This window comes from Notamacropus eugenii, chromosome 3 (genome assembly GCF_028372415.1).
Source record: "Notamacropus eugenii isolate mMacEug1 chromosome 3, mMacEug1.pri_v2, whole genome shotgun sequence".
In the NCBI taxonomy this organism is placed as follows: domain Eukaryota; kingdom Metazoa; phylum Chordata; class Mammalia; order Diprotodontia; family Macropodidae; genus Notamacropus; species Notamacropus eugenii.
In genome coordinates this window covers 314,564,804-314,576,052 of record NC_092874.1, presented here as the reverse complement: position 1 = coordinate 314,576,052, position 11,249 = coordinate 314,564,804, and the positions used below count along the sequence as shown (strand labels likewise).

The 11,249-nt window shown below is 42.8% G+C and overlaps 1 protein-coding gene across 3 annotated transcripts in view; it reads left to right on the top strand.

Annotated features, from left to right (window-relative positions):
* The first annotated feature begins 1,327 nt into the window (after positions 1-1,327).
* Positions 1,328-11,249, top strand: part of TMOD1 (tropomodulin 1) — a 130,968-nt gene continuing 121,046 nt past the window's right edge. For 2 of the 3 annotated variants that reach the window (XM_072596724.1, XM_072596727.1), the window contains exon 1: positions 1,328-1,456. The gene's annotated coding sequence lies outside the window, so the exon portion shown is untranslated. Of the gene's footprint in view, positions 1,457-2,116; positions 2,135-11,249 lie in introns of those variants that run through there. The other variant, XM_072596725.1, reaches the window with a different exon arrangement.

Here is an 11,249-nt window from a genome sequence, read left to right as displayed (position 1 = left end):
GGGAAAAAAAGGAGGATATTTCAACTAACAGAGAAGAAATGACGTTCCCAAAGTCACACAGGTAGTTGCAAAGTCAGGTTTGCAATTGAGATCCTCTGGAAACACTTACAGAGCTCTTTTCCTATTTTTTATTGTTCAGTTGGTTAGTCCTGTCTGACTCTACATGACTCCATGGACACTGTTGATGAGGTTTTCTTGATAAAGATACTGTATCAATTTGCCATCTCCTCCTGTGTGTCCTCCTTTTACTTTTGAGCAACTGAGGCAAAGAAGAGTGAAGTGACTTGCCCAAGATCACACAACCAAGGCTGTGGATAGCCACCAGGTCCCGGAGTCTTTCACAGTTTAGAGATTATCTAATATTCCAGTCCCTTGGCCGCATTTGTAAAGAACCTGTGGCCCAGAGTCTAGTGACACAGTAAGGAGAGTACTGGACCGGCTGTCAAGACGACCCCAATTCGAATCAGGCTTCAGCTACTTCCACTGAGATAGCACCAGTAAAACACTATATAATTATTAGCTGTAATTATTAGCCATTGCTGCTGGAGGGATTTGCCCGACTTTCCCGTTTCCCGGGTTCTAGCCTCAGGCTCCTTTTCTCCCCACACTCGCTGCCTCTCCCCTCTCCGGCCCTGGCCCTCAGCTCAGGCTGGCAGCTTTTTGGATCTCTGGTGCTGATTTCGTCGGCTCGGCTGTCCATGCCCAGGGCGGGCCACTCAGGAGCATCTGCTCTGCAGTTGTATGGTCTTCAAACGCGCGGTCAGAGCGGTGTGGGTGCATGCACACACACAGATACACACACGCACACGCACACAGACGCACACAGACACACGCGCACACGCACACACACAGACACGCACACAGACACACGCGCACACACGCAGACACGCAGACACACACACACAGACACACGCACACAGACGCACACAGACACACGCGCACACACACAGACACGCACACACAGACACACACACACACAGAGACACGCACACACACAGACACACACACAGACACACACAGACACACACAGACACGCACACACAGACACACGCACACACGCACACAGACACACTCGCACACGCGAGACTGCACTAGGTAGGAGGGGAAGGCACTACGCAGCCAAACGCATTTCCCAGGAGTGAGCTGGGGGTGGGGGAGGAGGGAGGGGAGGCTGGGGGGCGGCCGCTCGCTGCGGAGGGCGGGCCAACCCTGAGCAGCAGCAGCGGCGGCAGTGGCCCCGGCGCGGAGGCTTGGCACAGACCACCCCTGCCCCGCCGGGCCAGTTCCTCCCCTCCTCTTCTCCTCTACCCCCCGCAGAGCAGCAGGAGGCTCCCGGGCCGCTGAGGGCTTCGCAGGACCGACGGCGGCGGGCGCAGCTCCCTCCGCGTCTCTCCCTCTCCGCCGGGTCTCTGCCGCCTGGGAAGGCGGTCCCCCAACTGGTCAGCCGGCTCCCCGGGTAAGACGTGCCCCCCAGGGCCCCTTCTCTGCAGCCCGGGGTTCCCCCCTGGCGCTCCTGGGGCGCTGGGGGGGCCAGGGTTCCCAGTTGCAGCGCGGGAGCGCGGGCCATATCTGGTCAAAATATTCAGCTGTCACCCACTGGGACGGAGCCGCTCCTCTCTATAAATAGCCGGCGGTGCCTCCTCCTCCAGCTGCTGCCGCCTGGGGCCGAGAGAGGCAAGGAGCTGGCGGCTGGAGCCCGCAGACAGGCAGCGCCGTGCTGTGCCCACGCCTGGAGGGCAGTGCGCGCCCGCCCCCCGCCTGGCACCCCTCTCCTCACGTCCATGGGCTCCCTCCCCCAGCTTCCCCACTTCGTCTCCCGCCTAGCACCCTCCTAACCCCCACGCTCCCTTCCTCTGCACAGCATCCTGCTCCCCAGTTTCCCCACTCAGCCTCCCCCGCAGGACCCAGCTCTGAAATCCACGGACCTCCTCCTCTGCAGCCTAGCACCCCACTCGCGAAGTCCCCCGACTCCGGAAAGCTGGGCTCTGGGGTCTGGCTCCAGCACAGGTGTCCGAGGTACCAGCTGCGGGGGCCCGAGCTCTGCTTCCTGCAGCTCAGTAGTCCACCTTGTCTCGTGGTCCGCACTAGCCCCCATTCTCGAACTGGGAAGGAGGGAGTTGAGGAAGGAAACTGGGTAAACGCCTAATTGAAGGGGACTCCCTAAGTGTGTTTCATGGGGTAAGGGTCTGAGCCAGGCGGGGGAGGGGAGGACCCAGTGCATTTCGATACGGATCGGACCGAACAAGTTTCCAAAACAGAAGGGCAAAGCGAGAGGTTTAAGACGCACAAGGAGAATGAATCAGGGCATTTGCTAATGTCCGTTAATTAAGCGGCTCAAGCCCTCCGGGAGCAGCCCCCTGAGGTCCCATGTCAACTGTCTTGCCCTCGTCCTCTTCGCTTCTTTCCCAGAGAACCTAAGAGGGGCCCCACGCCTGCTTCTTTTCCCTTGGAAGAACCGATGACAACTGCTTCTCCTTCGCCTCTTTAATGAGGCAGCTGGGTGGGGGCGAATAAACATCTGCACCTGCCTATTGTCTTCATCAATCCCATCCCATGCCCTGAGCTCTCTGCTTAGCAAGCCTTGGGCTTCCCGTTATTTTTCTTTTAATACTGTGCTATTTAATCAAGTGCATAAGATCATAGATCCTCAAGCTGCAAGGGATATCTTGATATCTATGAAGATATCCATATGGCCACCTAGTCCAAACTCCTTTTACTGGGGGCGACACTGAGGCCCTGAGAGATTAAGTGAATTGTCCAAGTTTACTCAGTGAATATGCAAGGATCTTTTTTAGACCTCAGTACTTGCTTTGTGCAGAAAAAGATTACTGTCGAGCTAGCTGTTGGTATACATTACTTGGGGAAAGAACAGTTCCTTGACGGAAGGTGAACTTGCAATTGACAAGCAGAGTATTGGGGATATATTGATGTTAACAATATTGAATGGCTATATTCTGTAACTCTTTGGGGGTAAAAATTCAGAGCCTGAGGAGGAGGGCCTTGATTTTTGTTTATTAGAAGAGAAATATGGATGACTAGGTTAACTGAAAAATAGTTATTATTAGATTGACATGACTTGAAAAACTTCATATTTTTATGTTTCTGTCTGCACCTCTAAAACAAACAATGTCAGTTTCAGTGAAGATATTTGCACTTTGGGCCAGGTGAGAGTTTGTTTACTAGAGTGTAAAACCCAAAGTACATCTTTCTTACTAGGGAAGCTGTTTTGTGGCCCCCAAAGCTTCCCTGAAGTACGAGATTAAAATGCTGGAATTGATGGAATACAATCCAAAATTAGGAGGGTGAATGTGAATTGTTCACCAAATACAGGAAAGGTCATTTGATGGAAGTAATTTTAGGACAAAACTAAAGAAACATTATGGTAACTTATACAGTGGGCATGTTATTCATTATAGGATTTTCATTACTGAGAGTGAGAGATCAATGATAACTTGCTGAATGGAGATGTACAATTTTAGGATTTGCAACCCTAAGTTTTCAAAGTTAATGTCAGAAAGGCAGCTATGCCCTCATACAAAAACACTCTTCCATTTAAAGTCTGGCAAACTGGAACAGTGGTAGTAAAAAAGACAAACAGGGAAGTCAGGGTGGGAAGAAGATTGGGGATGAAGGCAGCAGAGAAGATGGTGAGTTTGATTTTTAAACAATTTGAGTTTAAGGTTCATACAAGTGGAAATATCCACCAGGCAATTGGAAATATGAGACCCGGGCTGGGAAACAGGGCTGGCCAGAGATGTAGAGTAGGAAGTCATCTGCAGAGAGGTGATAGTTGAAGCCATGAGAGTGAATGAGATCTAGAAGGCAGAAAACCAAATTCACAATACCATTTTTAGACTTTTTGTGATGGACATGTCCTCATCAAACTCCTATGTCTAATTAATTTGGCCTTCTTCTCTGAATATTTTAGTTAAAGAATTGTCAATAACACTTTGGTAACAGGAAGAAGCTCCAAACTCAATCTTATGCTCTATTAGAATCCAATAGGACGTGTTGGCTGTGTTGATGCAGGATACAAAATCATTTTATCCCCTTTTCAAGCTCATTTCTCTCATCCTTGTTGTCTACCTTTTGTATCTTGCCTGGAAAGTTATCTGATTTCTCTTAGTATTTATTTGCAAATAATGGTCACTTAATAAATGTTTGTTGAATTATTTATAACTTATGCTGTATCCTTCATCTGCATAAGATCCAGCAGGAGTCTGGGAAGAACAACTGGGCTAAGTATCATATGAGTTCATGTCTCCAACCTGCTCTGGCACTGGCCCACCTGGTCCCCAAAAGTTCTGCTGCTATTACTTCCAAGGTTCTAAGGATAAGCCTGGGGCTACCTGTCCTGCTCCTGGTACAGTTCAAGAACTCACACCTGAGTTCTTTACCCTAACAATCAGCCAATAGATTCAGTTAGTTCTTAGTAAAGGAATTTATTCAAATGACAGTGAGATAGTTACAAAGCATCCCCCCCCCCCCCCAAATCTCATTCACAAATATAAAGAATCTGTTGAGGGAGAGAGTGAGATTAAGGGAGAAGTGGATACGTACTTAAAGTACAGTAGTAGTGAGGTACAAATGAAGGGAACGCAAGTGGCCAAGGCAACTCACAACTCCAGAACTACACAATCTTGATACCTTTTCTTGCTCTGGAAAGTCATCTTGAAGTTCATTTGGGGGGAGGCATTTCTGATTGATTAATTAGCTCCTTAGTTTAGCTGCACTAGATCCTTGCAGAACGTGGTGTCTCAGCTGGATAGATCAACCCATAGCCAGGCTTGGTCAAACAGATAACTCTATTGCTGCTGGGCTAGACTTGGTGAAGCATCATAATTGAAGATGAGATCCCTCAGAACCCTCGCTCTGAGATGTGGTGAGAAGAGGTCTAGCCTCTTCTGTCTGACATGCCTTCGTGGTTCAAAGATGTGGTCTCTCAATGAGAGACTCCATACTTATTTATGATGCTTAGCCCAGTTACTCTTCCCTGACTCCTGTTGGATCTTGTGCAAATGAATAACTGAGGATGAAGGTACTGAAGTGGTCCCTACCTAGTGTACGTTTATATATAATTGAGATATTCAAGCCTCAGATCCTTTCTAAGATTTGGAATGTTTTATTTGCATATGAAAGGTTTTCCTTTACATTGTAATATATCTTTTCCAAACTTTCTGACTTTGGGCTTTCTAAGTTTTAGTGAGGAAGAAGATTACATGTATACACACATATATTTATATATGTACTGGGGATGAATATGAATATGTGTGTGTTGATGGAGAGGACTTTTCTCTGCACAAAGGTCTGGTATCTGGATCTTGAGTTTGTGAGGAGAGAGAAGTAAGCATATTTGTGTCTTTCAAATACACAGGAGATTTAACAGTAAAATAGATACCAATTTATTAACATATTAAGGAGACCCTTACCTGACTGTATGCTAATCTTTCTGTTATTTAATAGGACTCCTCCCACAGGAAAACAATTTGTAGTTGGATCAGGTTTTTTAATGGTCTACTCCTCAGCTGGAAACAAATTGTTTCTGGAGACTGCTTGGAAAGTAAAGGCATCAGAAAAACAAAAAAAGGATTATAGTCTTAGGGAAGCTTCCTGTCTAGACTAGAGACCAGGGGTTGACAACCTACAGCATATATGTACCGCTAATCATTTTTTATGTGTTAGATGATTAGACTTAAAACATTATCCTTCCCCCCATTATAAAACAAACTTGAAAATATAAATCTTTAGAGACAAAAAAAAAAAAAATGGAGGCATAATGGTGCCATAACAAGGGGTGGGGTTAGAATATACAAGTTACCTGGATATAGAAGTAAGACAAGTAGAAGGAGGCAGCTGGAAAGCTTCCTCCCTGCCACTTCCCAATATCTTTTGGGTCTGCTTGGGAAACCCAAGACTTAAAAGCATTCTCCTAGAGTGTGCCTGACCATGGTTCTGCTCACTGTTTCCCTTGAGTCATCTCAAGATGGCATCTTTAGGGGCGACTAGGTGGCAACCACAGCTCAAGTGTTAGCTTGAAGTCAGGAAGACCTGAGTTCCAATCTGGCCTCAAACATTTACTAGCTGTGTGACCCTTGGCAAGTCACTTAACCCTCTGCGTCAGTTTCCTGATATATAAAATGGACAGGATAATAGCAACCACCCTGCAAAGTTAAGGATCAAAGGAGCTAACAGCTGTAAAGCTCTTAGCACAGTGCTTTGTGCATAGGAAGTGTTACGTATAGATTAGCTATCATTACTATTAGATTTACAAAGAGCTGGGGTGGCAGATTTGGGAATAGAAATCGAGGGCTTCTGGCTCTGTGTTCAAAGCCGTTGCATGGTGTTGTTTGAGTTGTCTCATGCTGTTCTTTGCCTGTTTCATCAATATATGTACTCTGATCCAAGTCGATTGCAAACTTTTTGAGGACATCTTCTTCCACATCTTTGGTGACGCGGTGACTCGCAGGAGCTGGGGACATTAGCTGAAGCCCAATAAGTACTGTTTATGTCACTCATGCCATTAAATCCTCTATTTTCCAAACATACCAGCTTTGCCTCTAAAGTAAAAATTTGCCTAACAAAAAAATCAGATCACAAATCTTAAGTTAGCCCTAGTCTTCTCACTGGTGCCTTTTCCACAGTACCATAAGAACACTGACATAGGATCATAGATTTAGACCTAGAAGGATCTTTAAAAATATCATCTAACCCAACCCCCTCATTTTGTAGATAAGGAAGTTGAGGCTGAGAAAAATAGTGACCTGTTCAGAGCCAGGATCCAAATTCTGGTACTAGAGGTAGCTATGTGGCATGGTAGATAGAATATTGGGCCTTGAATCAGGAAGACCTGAGTTTAAATACTTCCTAGCTATATGACCCTGGGCAAGTCACTTAATCTCTGCCTCAACTATAAAATGGGGATCATAATAGCTCCTACCTTCCTGAGTTGCTGTGAAAATCAAATTAGATAGTATTTGTAAAACACTTAGCACAATGCCTGGCACGTAATGGGCACTTCCTTCCTCTGCCCTTAAGTCCCAAGATTTTTTCATGACACCACACTGCCTCACGAAGGGGATTAGAAATTTAGGTAAAGAAGAGAATATAAAACAGTCAAAAGTAAAGCAAGACATTTCTCCAAATATCTACTTGATCTCATTTTTTCACACAATCCCTGTTTTATATTGACACATCATTGTTCCAGCTTTCTCCTTGACTTCCTTCTGGCACGTCATAGGTAATCATTACTGTAGTTTCTGTTTTTGCATCCATTGTATCCTTTCTCTAGGTCATCAGACTGTAATTCTCAACCTTTGAGGAGATAAAAATAAGACTACACATAAATAAAGTTATAGACTCACTATGAGAGAAAATTATTTTAGCAACAGCAGCTAAAAACTTCAGAGACACGCTGTGATTGGCAGTAATAGAGGAAATACCCATACCAATTATTTAATAGATCTTTTAAAGAAGACAACCAGGAAAATAGGGTGGTCATCCTAGGATCTTACAGGTTGAAACCCTGTCATCCTACAATCATTGACTGACTGGTGTCCTTTTCTTACCTTACCTAAATGGGCTGTATATTCTATGTCATTTTCCTTTTCCAAGTAAAACAAATTTAATCACTTTTTAGGAAGACTTTCGTGACACCTCTTGAAATAACTGCACATGTCCTGGGGAATCTACAAAATGACTGAGTGTAGGGACCTAAGAGGAGACGGGTTCGAGGTAAACTATTTGCTGCTTCACAACAGTGAAAATGTTCATTCTCTCTCCAGCCTTTAACCTGCTCCTTTCAGTTTATGTACCCAGTCATTAAACCAGTTCCTACTTTTGTACATATTAAGTTATATGATCTTGAATTTTTTGAGGGCTGGGAAGATTATTACTGGGAGGATTATTATCTCACCAAGGGATAGGATCACAGCCAGAAAGGGAGGAAGAGATAGCGTAGATGCTGTGAAGAAAGGGTGAAGTTGACTCAGCAAGGCAAGAATCCATGCCTAAAATTTTGAGAGGTATCCTAGGGAAGAGAATATTAAGTGAAACTTGAGCATTTTTTGACTATATTACCAATTCCTTGAAGGCAGGGACAGTATCCCTCACAGTTCCTTACAGAAGACCTTACACACATTAAACAGTTGACTATTTGATATGGGTATCTGTATACACATACCCATATACACATGCATATATATGCAGATATATACATGCATATGTGATGAATAAATTAATTGTGGACTTTCTATTAAACTTTATTAAATGAATCAAAATTGGAGGAATTCTATTATTTCCATGTTCAGTTTGAGGTAGTGGAAGAATTAGGCTAAAGGAAGAATCTGTATGACGAAAAGAGAGATCTGGGAATTATGCCAATTATCAAAATTGTGGGTAGGCTAACAGATTTTTCCAGGAAAATTTTTCTCTTCTGGCTTCTCTATCACCCCAGGTATTCTTCAGAACTGGCCTTGGTTTAGGGGAACAGCTTGGGAAAAATATATTCATCTATTCCAGTGGCCCTGATTATTGGATTTGAAAATATTTTCTGTAGTTTACCCTAGCACTAAAACATTTTATGGATTTGGCATTTAAGGATATTTCTTGTTAAAAATAAATCTATGTGAGCTAATATGCAAATTGATGCAAAACCAGGAGCAAGCACCCTAGCTTCCTAGAGAATAGCCTACATATTTTACAGATTAAAATGAATGTGATTTCTCAGGCACAATGTGGAAGGAGAAGAGCTAGGACAGGTGCCCAGTGACAGTGGGAGGGATGAGGGGAGGATGCCATTAAAAGAAGCTGAGGAGTCAGAGTGGTAGAAATAGAGCCAAGAGGGAACCATGTGTCACCAGAGCCTAATCTGGGAAGGGATTGAAGGAGGAGAGGGATTGATGGTCACAAGCTCTGAGAAAGCAGGCTAGGAAATAGGTTTGAGGAGAGGGAGGAGTGGATTTCAGAGTTGAGAAGTAATTAAAAGAAGAACTGCTTGATATGAACTAGAGCATTCTGAATCCTATAGACAATAAGTAAGTGTAAATTGACTAATTAGGCTACAAATCAGCTTTCTGAGGTTCAGGATCAGATACTATGCTTCCCCCTTTGCTTTATGCTTTTAAAAATTCCTCACAGGGCCTGATAGTGCAGGACATAAAATATGCTTATAATAAACATTTGGTAACTAATGAAACTTATATTTTTCAGTGTGCCACAGTGCTTAAATACCATAGTTCACATTTTGCTACATTTATGGTTACAAAAGAACTTTCACACACATTGTCTCCACTGAACCTCACAATTAGATGCAGTAGGTAGCATTATTCCCATTTTGTAGATGATGAAAATGAGGGTGAAAAAGATTAAATGTCTTGTCCAGGGTTATACAGTGGGAGCGAGGACACTTGACTCAAGTTTTCTGACAAATCCATCGTCCTTCATATCACAAAGTGAAGCCTCTCATTTGTTGACACAATGTTCCAAAAAAAGGTGCAGTTTTAAGCTCTAATAGCTAATTAGCTATTAAGTTAATAAGTAAATAAATGGTCATTAATCAATAATCCACCAAAAGCTAATTAAAACTGCACTAAGACTTGGGACACTCTGTCCATTCCTTTGGATGGTTCAATGTTCATGATGTTGGTGACAATATAAGCTAAGTATAGAAAAAGTTGGGGAATGTTTTGTGTGTGTTGACATACTTTTTATGATCTAATTGTATGGTTGTTTTACTTTTATCTCTTGCTTTATTCTGATAAAAATCTAGATTTTGGATACATGAAAAGTTAGCTTTTGAGATTTATGATGAGGTCTTCTGGGAAGTAAATTTTGTAATTTGTAAAAATTTGTATTTAGAAACAAAATGCCAAGAGAGGCAACACCCATCTTTTTTCACTTTGCTGTTTGTTTAGCTGGTGGGTCACAGTCTTCTACAGTTTTTGTTTTGTTTTGTTCTTTGCCATTAACGTTAGTCATCTTTCCAAAAGTCCTTCCATAGGCTCTTAGTTATTTTTCTTCTTTTTTTTTCTGATGGGAAAAGCTTTAGTATCTGAGCAAATCAGTGACAATGCTTCCTGCCGTCTTTTCAATCTCATAGTAGCTATTCATTTTTTTAAAAAAATACATAAATGTTACTTTTTAATGTCAATTTTGGTCCATCTGATAGAAGTTTTGCTTCCTGTATATAATAATGAAAGATCAAAACCACTTATTGCTGGGGAGAACTGAGAAGAAATGGATCAAAACCAGGGACATTTGCTTTTTAAAAGAGGAGTCTTGTAAAGCTGGTGACATATTTTAAGCAGCCATTGATTATTAAGTTGCCTGTGTCCTTGGAAAGATGAATTCTTTGACCCCTCCCATTCTCTCTAAAAATACCTCGCTTTATCTGAGGCTTACACTTCTTTCTAGGGTGTGCCAATTTTGAGTATTAAAGTTGATTCCAATGTTCAGTGAAAATGCTGATATTTCAATCAACTTGAATGCTGTATTTCCTAATAACATGTAATTGAGGTTGAACTGGCTTCTCTTTCTTTGTCTTCTTTACTGGATCTTCTCTCAGATCACTCTCAAATCTACCTTTCTTGCCCCAGTCTCTCTGCTGATCTTCAATCTCACATATCCAGCTGCCTTTCGGATATCTAAAACTAGATATCCAGTAGACATCTGAAATTCAATATGTTCAAAATGGAACTCATTATCTTTCTCCTTAAACCCTCTCTGGCTCCTAGCTTCCCTATTACCGTAGAGGGCAACACCCTCAGGCTCACAACCTAGGAATCATCCTGGATTTCTCACCGTCTCTCACCTCACACAGCCAAGCTATTGCCAAGGCCTATTAAAAAAAAAGGTTTTCAAACTTATTTTAAATTGAAATACAAAATAAGAAAAAAAATTGCCATGTACACAGCAAAACCTGAGAGGATTCAATTTAAAGTAATGAATTTCCATTTCAAGAAAACCTATATAATAAATACTGTGTTTTGTTTTCAAAGCTGCCCAATTTTTCTCTGCTTCCTTGTAGGTTTTCTTTTGTTCTGTGCTGCACACTTTTAATTCTATTTTTCCCCTCCCCACCTCCAGAAGGCTACAATTAAGTATGGAGATACACATACACACATATGCACCTATGTACACATGGATGTCTATAAACATACCCGTGTAAACAATATAAGATGATACGTGCTTATTTCCACTTGTTATCTGCTTTTCTGAAGGTGGGCATCTTCCTTCATATGTCCAAGTCTTTC